The sequence below is a fragment of the Tachyglossus aculeatus genome, chromosome 24 (assembly GCF_015852505.1).
Source record: "Tachyglossus aculeatus isolate mTacAcu1 chromosome 24, mTacAcu1.pri, whole genome shotgun sequence".
In the NCBI taxonomy this organism is placed as follows: domain Eukaryota; kingdom Metazoa; phylum Chordata; class Mammalia; order Monotremata; family Tachyglossidae; genus Tachyglossus; species Tachyglossus aculeatus.
Window position 1 is genome coordinate 3,330,528 of NC_052089.1, and position 13,347 is coordinate 3,343,874.

The 13,347-nt window shown below is 42.6% G+C and overlaps 2 pseudogenes; both read right to left on the bottom strand.

The window, feature by feature from the left end:
- Positions 1–246: 246 nt before the first annotated feature.
- On the bottom strand, positions 247–1,207 carry LOC119945094 (annotated as a pseudogene).
- A 12-nt stretch (positions 1,208–1,219) lies between these two features.
- Positions 1,220–9,194, bottom strand: LOC119945095 (annotated as a pseudogene).
- Positions 9,195–13,347: the final 4,153 nt, after the last annotated feature.

Sequence of the window (13,347 nt, forward strand, 5' to 3'; positions counted from 1 at the left end):
AGAAGCTTACCGGGCTCATGGGAAAGACCTACACAAAACAATTTTCCGATAAAAAGAAGGGTTTGAATAGTAGAGGACGTTTAAGAGGACGTGCCCAACCCGATTATCTCATAACTACCCTAGTGCTCATTACTGTGCTAGAAAACTTAGTAAGCCCTTAACAAGTACCATTATTATTATAAAAGTTGATATGTACAAAGGCGTAGAAGAACCCTGAGTGTTCATGCTTGCTCTAGAAGGATCCCTTTATCCTTTAGTGCATTTCCCACACTTTAGGGAGGATAACCTGGACAACAAGCCCAAGAAGGCAGAGTGCACGTCTTTATTCCTCAGGGTGTAGATGACAGGATTCAGCATGGAAGTGATGATTCCATAGAAGAGTGAGACCATCTTTCCCCGGTCCAGAGAAGTGGGGGACGTGGGCTGCAGGTACATGTAGATGGCCATCCCATAAGAGAGCGAAACCACCAGCAGGTGAAAACCTCAGGTCCCATAGGCCCTGCGGCAGCCCTCAACTGAAGGGATCCTCAGCACGGCCCGGGCGATGAAGCCATAGGAGATCAGGATGAGTGTCACGGGGATCAGGAGGAAGAGGACGCTGATGAAGAAGAGCTCTGCCTCATTGGCCACGGTATTGTCACAGGACAACTTCAGCAGGGAAGGCCCCTCGCAGAAGAAGTGATCTACTCGCCGGCGACCACAGCGGGACATCTTCAACGTCCACATGGACTGCAGGACAGAATTCCCAAATCCACTGAGCCAGGAGGAGGCTGCCAGCTGGAGGCCGAGCCTGTGGTGCATGATGGCAGCATAGTGCAGGGGTCGGCAGATGGCCACGAAGCGGTCGAAGGACATGACCATCGGTACTTAGTGTACTCAGTGGAACCCAAGGCCAGAAAGATGAAGAGCTGAGCCACACAGCCACCGTATGTAATGGTACTGTGTGTGCTGCGAAGGTTGACTAGTATCTGAGGGACGGTGCTGCTGTTGAAACAGAGGTCCAGAGGGAGAGGTTGGTGAGGAAGAAGTAAATGGGGGTGTGGAGTCGGGGGTCCTTCCGACACAGCAGGATGTTTGTCACATTGCCTAGGATGATCAGGATGTAGGAGACCAGAAAAACCACAGAGAGGGGCAGCTCCAGCCAGAGCTTGTCTGAGAAGCCCAGCAGGATGAAATCTTGTGAGGAACTCCCATTGGCCAAGTCCATTCTGGCTCACCTCTAGGACAGCTGCAGGACAAAAGAGAAACTGGAGTGTCTACAATAAGAAAATGTCTGGCAGCAGAACTCTCAGTGGGAATATGGGTTGGGGTAGATGTATCATAAAAGACACTTAAGAGAATTATCAGGGTTTTATTGGAATTTATTAGCATAAGTTATCAGAATTATAATATTAATTAGCGTATTTATCAATAGATTACTGTATGTTCTCTCACTGCACTAATTGCTGGGGTAGGTACTATATAACCAGATCAGACACCTTCCTGCTTCCAAACAGCCCCCCAGTACTTATGTACATAACTGGTATTCATTTATTTATATTAATGTCTGTCTCCCCTTCTAGACTGTTAGCTCACTGTTGGCAGGGAATGTGTCCGTTTATTGTTATATTGCACTATCCCAAGCGCTTCGTACAGTGCTCTGAACACAGTAAACACTTAATATACACAATTTAATGAGTGAACGAATGAATGAATGAGCCTGCGAAAGAGATTGAGAATGAGTGGCCAGACAGGTAAGAGGAAAACCAGGAGAGGACAGTGTCAGTGAAGCCAAGGTTAGAAAATGTTTCCAGGAGTAGGGGGTTATCCACAGTGTTAAAAGCACCCTATATTGTCTTGGAAATCATCAAGGTCTGTTAAACCTGGGTGGTCTACACATAACCAATCTGCCTCCTGGAGTCCGAGCTCCCTGTGAGAGGATGTGGAATTTGGGGCATTGAAGGAGAGAAGGCCGGTGGGAAGCAGGAATATGTCACTTTCTTGTTTTGTATTTCCCAGGTGCTTAGCACAGCTCATTGGACCCAGTGGTCCCTCAAAAATACTGTTCCTATGACTCTGGCTACTACTACTCAATCCCCAGATGTGACTATCCCACACCAAGACAGGTTCAGAGACAACAGAAAATAAGATGAGTAGAGAAAGGCAGGAGAAGAGAGAGAAAAAGAAAGTGTGGCAGAGGCAGAGATGAAAAACAGAACGAAGAAATAAATATTAGTCAATCAGTGGCTTGCAATGAACATTTACATTACTGTATTAAGCACTCAGAAGAGTACAATATAGTAGGTAAACATAATCCCTTCCCACAGTGAAAGAGAGGAAACAAGAAAGAGAAGGGAAGGAATGAAACAAGGAAGAGAGGTGGATAATGAGACAGCCAATGATGTCTTTTATAATCATAAAAGATGCCACTGACAGTAAAATTCACCTACACGTACAATAATTCATTGTCTCTATATACCTCAAGCTTGTCCAAATATTTTCTATAACTCTACAGTAATAGGAAAGGGAGAACTGAGTAATTTTCAGGCTGATCAATTACCCTAGACAACCGAACCAGAGTTTTCTGACTGCAAAACAAGATTATCATAGGCAGGGAATGTGTCTGTTTATTGTTATATTGTACTCTCTCAAGCACTTAGTACAGTCCTCTGCTCACCATAAGTGCTCAATAAATACAATTGACTAACTACAACCTCATTTCCTCTTCTCCCACTCTTTTCTGTATCACACTTGCCCTTGGATTTTCACCTTTTTTTACCTCTCCCTCACCTCCACAGCACTTATGTACATACCCCTAATTTATTTATTTATATTAATGTCTGTTTCCCCCTCTAGGCTGTAAACTCACTGTGGGCAGGGAACCTGTCTACCAACGCTGATATATTGTACTATCTCAAGTGCTTAGTACAGTATTCTGCCCACAGGTAGCTCTCAATAAATATAATGGATTGATTGATTCAGAGAAGTAGATCTAATCATTTTTCCCAATACAAATTATCCTAAGAAGTTGACTAAACCAGGACATACTGCATCCAGAACAATTTCCCATGATTTCTTTTATTAAAAGATTTTTAGGGATGGGGATTCCACAAACCACCTTTGGAGTTTTGTTTTGTTTTGTTTTGTTTTCTCCCATGTTTTTCCCATTCTAATATCCATCAAGAGTATTTATTGGCCACATACTTTGTGCAAACCAGTGTATTAAACGTTCGGAAAAATACAGTAGAGTAGATAGATAGCTCACTATGTAGCAGTCCTTATATCCAACCACATTCACACCTGCTTTGATTTAAGCCCCTTTTCTCACATTTACAAATCAATAAATATGGAAAATAAAGTAGTCAGCAATTTCCAAGTCAAGCTCACTGTGAGTGCTATCTGTCTCTAGATAGAGCACTGTCAATGTCTTTATCTTTCAACCAATGGACATATTTCCCATCCCTTTTCAAATTAAAATAACAATGGTATGTATTAGATCCTTACCACATGCCGAGCACTGTGCTAAATGCAAGGGGAAATAGAAGATAATCAGGTCACACATTATCCCTGCCCCACAGAGAGGCTCTTTTTAACCGTATCTGATCTGATTGCATTCTCTCTACCCCAACACTTTTTCAAGAGTTTGGCATATAGTAATTGGATAATGAATACCACAGTAAAAAGGTTCAAGTACCAAGACTAAGTCCCGGCAACCCAGAAAATTTCACCAGAAATTAGCAGAGTGGAAAAATTACCATTCCCATCTCGATTACCAAACTCCTATTTCTTATTAATACTGATCTTAAAAAGATCCTTCGTTTAGATTGACTTTCACCTTCTGAACAACTAGGAAATTAATGTCAATTACTAAGTAGTATCAACCACTCGTATCTCCTCCTGCCTTCAGGACATCTCCATCTGGATGTCTGCCTGTCATCTAAAAGTCAATATCTCCAAGACTGAACTCCTTATCTTCCCTCCCAAACCCTGCCGTCTCCCTGACTTTTCCATCACTCTAGATGGCACTACCATCCTTCCCATCTCACAAGCCCGCAACCTTGGTGTCATCCTCGACTCCGCTCTCTCGTTCACCCCTCACATCCAATCCGTCACCAAAACCTGTCGGTCTCACCTCCACAACATCGCCAAGATCCAGCCTTTCCTCTTCATCCATACTGCTACCTTGCTGGTTCATTCTCTCATCCGATCCCGACTGGATTACTGCATCAACCTCCTCTCTGATCTCCCATCCTCCTGTCTCTCCCCACTTCAGTCTTTACTTCACTCTGCTGCATGGATTATCTTTCTACAGAAACGCTCTGGGAATGTTACTCTTCTCCTCAAAAATCCCCAGTGGCTGCATGTCAACCTGCACATCAAGCAAAATCTCCTAACTCTCGGCTTCAAGGCTCCATCACCTCGTCCCCTCCTACCCCACCTATCTTCTGTCCTTCTACATCCAGCCCGCACTCTCCACTCCTCTGCCGCTAACCTCCTCACTGTGCCCCGTTCTCGCCTGTCCCACCGACGAACCCTGGCCCACGTCCTTCCCCTGGCCTGGAACGCCCTCCCTCCACACATCCGCCAAGCTAGCTCTCTTACTCCCTTCAAAGCTCTACGGAGAGCTCACCTCCAGAAGGCCTTCCCAGACTGAGCACCCTTTTTCCTCTCCTCCTCCCCATCCCCCACTTCTGCCCTCTCTCCTTCCCCTCCCCACAGCACTTGAACATATTTGTACAGATGTATTATTCTATTCATTTTACTTGTACATATTTATTATTCTATTTATTTTGTTAATGATATGCATATAGCTATAATTCTATTTGTGGATGATTTTGACACCTGTCTACATGCATTGTGTTTGTTGTCTGTCTCCCCTTTCAAGACTGTGAGCCCATTGTTGGGTACGGATCGTCTCTATATGTTGCCGACTTGTACTTCCCAAGCACTTAGTACAGTGCTCTGCACAAAATAAGTGCTCAATATATATGATTGAATGAATGAATTAGCCACTCTCTTCCTATTTGCATGCTTTGTTTCTTATCTCAAAGAGTGCTACAGAAATCATTCGTTTTGAATTTCAGTCTATTGACATAAGATCATTTTTACAATTCATCTGTGTCTTTCAAAGTGTTAATAACCCTGACAAATCTCAGGTCATCCACAAATTGACTAGCAACATTCTTGCTTCTTTTGCCCAGCACAGGGAGAAGGATATTATTTAGATTTTGTTCTCAAACCTTGAAGTCCAATGTATCACAGAGACATGGTCTATTCCACACTCCATCACCTGGCACCGGATGGAAAATGAAAAGAATTGAGGAGATTGAAGGGAAAAGGAGACTAAGCTATTGCAACATCCATTCAGCTCAGAGGGATGGGAACCTCTTTGATGCAATGACTGGCTAAGGTTCTTTCCATTGCTGAACTGCACTTTCTAGGTACTTAGGTCAGTGTTCTGCACACTGTAAACGCTCAGTAAATACGACTGAATGAATGAATGGAGTTCAGATCCAACTACGTACTTCCACGGAGTCTATGGAATGGGACAGCAGTGAACCAGCGCAGAGGAGCATCACTGAGACAGCGTTTCAGAGCAGAGCTGTGCAACTCCGGCTGAGGGAAGCAACCGAAAATCCTGAAACACCCATGAAGTGATCTGGAATTACCCAATTATTGCTCTGAACCTAAGCCTAAGGAAGAAAAGCCAAGCTGTGTGGACATTTTAATTAATACCACTAGTTTTGCAGTTTTGGAGAGAGTCGTGACTTGTTAACTTTTCAGGCCTAGTTAATGTTAGTGTCCATAGGGAAATATCTGGGGAGCTGGCGAAAATCCTGAAATATGAGTCCCTCCAGAGATGACACCTTCAATTTCCCTCATCTCTGGAAAGACACCAGGTCACTGTTGCTGCTTTCTGTCTTGCTGCAGTGGCAAACCCTAAAGAGCCTTGGGAAAAACCTCAAGAGCATCGGACTGAGCCAAGGTAGTTCAATGACTCAAGTCCATAAGGTATAAGCCGAAGACTGCAAGGATGTGAAATAGGATTGTTTAGAGATTATAGAGTTGTCTTTCAAATTGAAAGGGTACACCACTAATGAAGAAATCCATCAATGAGTGCATGTTTGGTATAAAAAGCCAATGAAGGACCCAGAGTTCTGCCTCCACTGTGTAAACAAAAAGTCTGTCATCTGTTGCACCGTCTTGCTTGCTTAAGGGTTGCAAAGTATGGCAACGTTTTCTCTTAGAACAGTCGTTCTCTAATTCCAAAGGAATCAGTTCTCATGAAGAGCTTCTTCTTTCACGATAGCATAGCACTATTTTGGTCTATCCCCAGAGACTTTTAAAACAGAAATTTTAAATGACATTTTGTTATATGAGGAAGACATATGAAAATTATCCAGGATGGAGGGAAAAACTTGGCCATAACTTATAAAAACAAAAGCTCGGAGAAATTATGACCAAGGCCCTTACCTAGAAGTAGAGCCAAAATTTGTAATTTAATAACTTATGTAAATAGTTTATTTTAAATGATTTATGTAAAATATCAATCATCATTATCAAACATCTAACTCACGTTAAGCAATATATGCCACCTGAAAGACTTTGGGATCCCTTAGATATGAGTAAAATCACATAACTGCCGTATCAGAGAGGCATAGTGGAAAGATCAAGGGTCTGAGATTCAGAAGACATGGTTCCAGACCTAGTTCTGACAATGACCAGCTATGTGACACTGGACAATTCAGTGAAACAATTTGAGCCAAGTTTCCTCACCAGCAAAATGGAGATAAGATACCAACTCACCTTCACTCTTATATTTTGAACCCTATGTGTGACCGGTCTATAACTGATTTGATTATCCTGAATATTCCACAGTGTTTGTTACCTAGTAATTGTTTAATGACTATTATCATAGCCTCTAAGAAGACAGAGGTTGGCAGGGAAAGAAGATACTTATCCCCTTCATGAAATAATACTGACATTTATTAAACACATAGTCTGGACTACAGGATCCAACATCAGACTCACTATCTCTCATTCCCAGGATCCAAGAATCCACAAAGTTTCCTATCTGGGAGATTTCAAGTAGGAAATTAATATGGCCCCTTCCTTTTCTTATTATATTTTATCTTGAGGATTTGTATTATGCCCTGGCTCATTGTCAATTATAACATTTTTTTCGCGTGTGTGTGTTGTTGTTTTTCAATCTGCAAGCAATGTAGTCCATGAGAATGACCATAGGACTGGGAGTCAAGACATTGAGATTATAATCCCAACCCTACCACTTGCTTGCTGTGTGAGTTTGGGCAGGTCATCTAATCTTTGTGCTTGTTTTCTCATCTCTAAAACTGGGCTTCAGTATCTGTTCTCCCTTCTGGATGAGAGAAAAAGACGATGTGAGCTCTACTTATATTGTGTCAACCCCAGGGCTAAATATACATCTTGGCACATGGTAACCCCTTAACAAATTTCAGAATTATTGTTATGATCTGAGAACAGTTCCTGGCACATAGTACAGGCTTGACCAACACTATATTTAGTACAGTGCTCTGCACACAGTAGGCACTCAGTAAATACGATTGAATGACTGAATATATTTACTATTCTTAGTGTCTTTCTGCTCCCTTTCACTCAATAATATTTCCTAAAAGAAGAGGATTGCCCAAAGGCTTAACAATTTACAAGAGAGGTAATAAACACGATCTCGACTCTCAAGGACCTCACAATCTAGGAGAGCACAGCAACTTCCACAAAAAGAGTCATCAGTAAATCTATCCAGAGTCTGTATTGAGGTTCTCCATAGACAGAACACTATACTAAGTGTTTGGTCGAAACAGGATCTCTGAGTTCCAGGAGATCACAGTCTAACAAGGGATCCCCACCCCCAAAATACAAGTCGTCGATCAGTTCATTATATTTATAAAATGTGGGTGTGGGGAGATCACTGTACTAAGGGTTTGAGAGAGGACTATAAGGGACAAAAGACACAATCGCTGCCCTGAAGAAGTCTACAGGTTCATGGGGGAGATCTACACAATATAATTTTCAGATACAAAGAAGAAGGGCTTGAATAGTAGAGGAGGAATAGAGGACTGCTTCCAACCCGATTATCTCATAACCATCCTAGTGCTTAATACTGTGCTTGAAAACATAGTAAGCAGTTTAAAAGTACCATAACTATTTTTTAAGTTGATTTGTACGAAGGCATAGAAGGACCCTGGGTGCTCATGCTTGCTCTAGAAGCATCCCGTTATCCTTTAGCTCATTTCCCACTACTTTAGGGAGGATAACTTGGACACCAAGCCCGAGAAAGTGTGGTGAACATCTTTATTCCTCAGGGTGTAGATGACAGGATTCAGCATGGGGGTGATGATTCCACAGAAGAGTGAGACCATCTTTCCCCGGTCCAGAGAGGTGGGCGATGGGGGCTGCAGGTACATGTAGATGGCCATCCCATAGAAGAGCGAAACCACCAGCAGGTGAGAGCCACAGGTCCCTAAGGCCCTGCGGTGGCCCTCTACTAATGGGACCCTTAGCACGGCCCGGGCAATGAAGCCATAGGAGATCAAGATGAGGGTCACGGGGATCAGGAGGAAGAGGACACTGATGAAGAAGAGCTCTGCCTCATTGGCCACGGTACTGGTGCAGGACAACTTCAGCAGGACTGGTATCTCGCAGAAGAAGTGATCTACTCTGCAGCGACCACAGCAGGGCATCTTCAACGTCCATGTGGACTGGAGGGCAGAATTCCCAAAGCCGCTGAGCCAGGAGGATGCTGCCAGCTGGATGCAGAGCCTGTGGTGCATGATGGCGGCATAGTGCAGAGGTCGGCAGATGGCAACGAAGCGGTTGAAGGACATGGCCATCAGGAGGATACACTCAGTGGAACCCAAGGCCAAAAAGATGAAAAGCTGAACCACACAGGCGCCATAGCTGATGGGTCTGCATGTGCTGCGAAGGTCGATTAGCATCTAAGGGACGGTGGTGGTGGTATAACACAGGTCTAGTAGGGAGAGGTTGGTGAGGAAGAAGTACATGGCGGTGTGGAGTCGAGGGTCCATGCAGGACAGCAGGGTGATGGTCACATTGCCTAGGATGGCCAGGATGTAGGAGACCAGAAATACCACAAAGAGGGGCAGCTCCAGCCAGGGCTGGTCTGAGAAGCCCATCAGGATGACGTTTTGTGAGGAACTCCCATTGGCCAAGTCCATGCTGGCTTACCTCTGTTACAGCTGCAGAACAAAAAAGAAACCAGAATTAGGGGGACAATGACCAGCCCACCATTTCTCATGTCTACAATTAGAAAAGGTTTGGCAGCGGAACTCTCAGTGGGAATATGGGTTGTGGTAGATGGATCATGAAAGACACTTAAGAAAATTATCAGGGTTTTATTGGAATTAATTAGCATAAATTAGCAGAGTTATAATAATTAGCATATTTATCGATAGATTACCATGTGTCCTTTCACTGTGCTAAGTGCTGGGGTAGGTACTATGTAGTCAGATCAGACACTTTCCTGCTTCCAAACGGCCCCACGCACTTATGTACATAACTGGCATTGATTTATTTATATTAATGTCTGTCTCCCCCTCTACACTGTAATTTCACTGGTGGCAGGGAATGTGTCTGTTTATTGTTCTATTGTATTGTTCCAAGCGCTTAGTAGTGCTCTGCACACAGTAAGCACTTAATGTATACGATTGAATGAGTGAATGAATGAATGAATGAATGAATGAGCATGCAAAAAAGACTGAGTATGAGCGGCCAGACAGAGAAGAGGGAAACCATGAGAGGACAGTGTCAGTGAAGCCAAGGTTAGAAAATGTTTCCAGGAGTAGGGGGTTATCCACAGTGTTGTCCTGGAAATCATCAAGGTCTGTTAAACCTGGGTGGTCTCCACATAACCAATCTGTCTCCTGGAGTCTGAGCTCCCTTTGAGAGGAGGTGGACTTTGGGGCATGAAGGAGAGAAGGCCGGTGAGAAGTGGGAATGTGTCACTTTCTTGTTTCGTATTTCCCTAGTGTTTGGCAGAGCTCATTACACCCAATGGTCCCTCAAAAACACTGTTCCTATGACTGTGGTTACTACTGCTCAATCCCCAGATGTGGCTATCCCACACCAAGACAGGTTGAGAGATGAGAGAATAAGAGGAATAGAGAGAGACAGGAGAAGAGTGAGAAAAAGAAAGTGGGACAGAGGTAGAGAGATGAAAAAGAGAATGAAGAAACATTAGACAATCAATGGCATGTAATGAGTATTTACAGTACTGTATTAAGCACTTTTAAGAGTATAATATAATAGGTAAGCACAATCTCTTCCGTCAACGAAAGAGAGGAAACAGAAAAGAGCAGGGAAGGAACTAGGTAAAGAAGAGAGGTAGGTAATGAGACAGATAAAGATGTCTTTTATTATCATATAAGATGCCGCTGACAGTAAAATTCAACCACCAGTTGAAATAATTCATTGTCTTTAAGGACCTCAAGCATGTCCATATATTGTCTATGCCTCTACAGTAATAAAGAAAGAGAGAACTAAGGAATTTTCAGGCTGATCAATTACACTAGACATCCAAACTGGATTTTTCTTACTGCAAAATAAGCTTATTGTAGGCAGGGAATGTGTCTGTTTGTTGTTATATTGTACTCCCACAGACACTTAGTATGGTGCTCTGCACGCAGTAAGCTCTCAATAAATACAAATGACTAACTAGAATCTCATTTCCTCTTCTCCCACTCCCTTCTGCATCACCCTTGGCCATGGATGTTCACCCTTTATTCACCTCTCCCTCACCCCTACAGCACTTATGCACTAATCCCAAATTTATGTATTTGTATTAATTTCTGTATCCCCCTCTAGACTGTAAACTAATTGTAGGCAGGGAACCTGTCTACCAACTCTGATGTACTGTACTCTCTCAAGTGCTCAGTACAGTGTTCTGCACACAGTAAGCTCTCAATAAATATAATTGATTGATTCCATGAATCAAAAAATTACAGAAATAGATAAAATCATTTTCCCCAGGCAAATTGAACCAAGAAATGGACTAAACCAGCATAAACTGCATCCAGAACAATTTCTCATGATTTCTTTTCTTAAAACGTTTTAGGGATAGGGATTCCACAAGTTACCTTTGGAGTTTTGTGGGTTTTTTCTCCATGTTTTTCTCATTATAATATCCATCAAGAGTTTTTATTGGCCATCTATCTTGTGAAAAGCAGTGCATTAAACGTTTGGGAAAATACAGTAGAGTGCATAAACCTAGTTTCTGCCTTCCAGAAGCTCACTATCTAGCAGTTCCTATAGCAAACCACATGCACACCTGCTTTAATTTAAGCCCCTTTTCTCACATCTAAATATCAGTAAACAAGGAAAATAAACTAGTCAGCAGTTTTCCTATCAAGCCCACTGTAAGCTCCATCTGTCTCTAGATAGAGCACTGTCCGTGCCTTTATCTTTCAACCAATGGACATATTTTCGATCCCTTTTCAAATTAAAATAATAATGATATTTCTTAAATCCTTACCACATGCCAAGCACTGTGATAAATTCAAGGGGAAACAGAAGATAATCAGGTCACACATTATCCCTGCCCCACAAAGAGGCTCTTTTTACCATATCTGATCTGATTGCATTCTATCTACCCCAACACTTAGTTAAGAGTTTGGCACATAGTAATTGCATACTGAATACCACAGCAAAAATGTTCAAGGACCAGGATTAAGTCCAGGCAACCCAGAATATTTCACCAGAAACTAGCAGAGTGGAAAATTACCATTCCCATCTCGAATACCAAACTCTTATTGCTTATTAATAAAGGTCCTATATAGGCCCTTCATTTAGATTGACTTTAAGCTGGTGAACAGCTGGGTACTTAATGTCAATTACTGAATAGTGTGAACCACTCTTTTCCTGTTTGTGTGCTTTGTTTCTTATCTCTAAGAGTGTTACCTAGAAATCATTCTTTCTGAATTTCAGTCTATTGACATAAGATCATTTTTACAATTCAGATGTGTCTTCCAAAGTGTTAATGACCTTGGCAAATCTCAAGTCATCCACAAATTGACTAGCAACATTCTTGGTTCTTTTGCTCAGCACAGGGAGAAGGATATTATTTAGATTTTTTTTCTCAAACCGTGAAGTCCAATGTATCGCAGAGACATGATCTATTCCACACTCCATCACCTGGCAACAGAGGGAAGATGCAGAGAATTGAGGAGATTGAAGGGAAAAGGCGACTAAGCTATTGCAACAATAATTCAGCTCAGAATGATGGGAACCTCTTTGATGCAATGACTGGCTAAGGTTCTTTCCATTGCTGAACTGTACTTTCTAAGTGCAGTGCACTGCACACTGTAAGCGCTCAGTAAATACGCTTGAATGAATGAATTGTGTTCAGATCCAGCTACGTACCTCCATGGAGTTTATGTAAAGGGACAACAGAGAACCGGCTCAGAGGAGCTTCAGTGAGACAGCATTTCAGAGCAAAGCTGTGCAACTCCGGCTGAGGTAAGCAACTGAAAATCCTGAGACACCCATGAAGTGATCTGGAATTATCCAACTATTGCTCTGAACCTAAGCATAAGGAGGAAAAGCCAAGCTGTGTGGCCAAGCTGTGTGGACATTTTTATTAATGCCGCTAGTTTTACAGTTTTGGAGAGAGTCATGACTTGTTAACCTTTCAGGTCTCATTAATGTCAGTGTCCAGAGGGAAATATCTGGGGGACTCGGGAGAATCCTAGTGCATGTGTCCCTCCGGAGATGATACCTTCTACTCCCCTCATCTCTGGAAAGACACCAGACTGCTGTTGATGCTTTCTGTCTTGCTGCAGTGGCAAACCCTAAAGAGCCTTGGGAAAAAGCTCAAGAGTATCAGACTGAACCAAGGTAGTTCACTGAATCAAGACCGCAAAGCATAAGACCAAGGCTGCAAGGATGTGAAATAAGATTTTTTAGGGTTTATATATAGCGTTGTCTTTCAAATTTGAAGGGTACACCACTAATGGACAAGTCCCTCAATGAGTGTGTGTTCGGTTTAAAAGGTCAATGAAAGACCCAGAGTTCTGGCTCCATTGTGCAAACAAAAGGTCTGTCATCTGTTGCATTGTCTTGCTTGCTTGAAGTTTGCAAGGAATGGCAACGTTTTATTTTACACCAATTGTTCCCTAATTCCATAGGAAACAGTTGTGCATGACCAGCTTCTCCTTTCATGATAGTGTAACACTATTTTGGTCTATCCCCAGAGACTTGTGAAATAGAAATCTTAAATAATAATAATAATAATAATGTTGGTATTTGTTAAGTGCTTACTATGTGCAAAGCACTGTTCTAAGAGCTGGGGGAATACAAGGCGATGAGGTTGTCCCA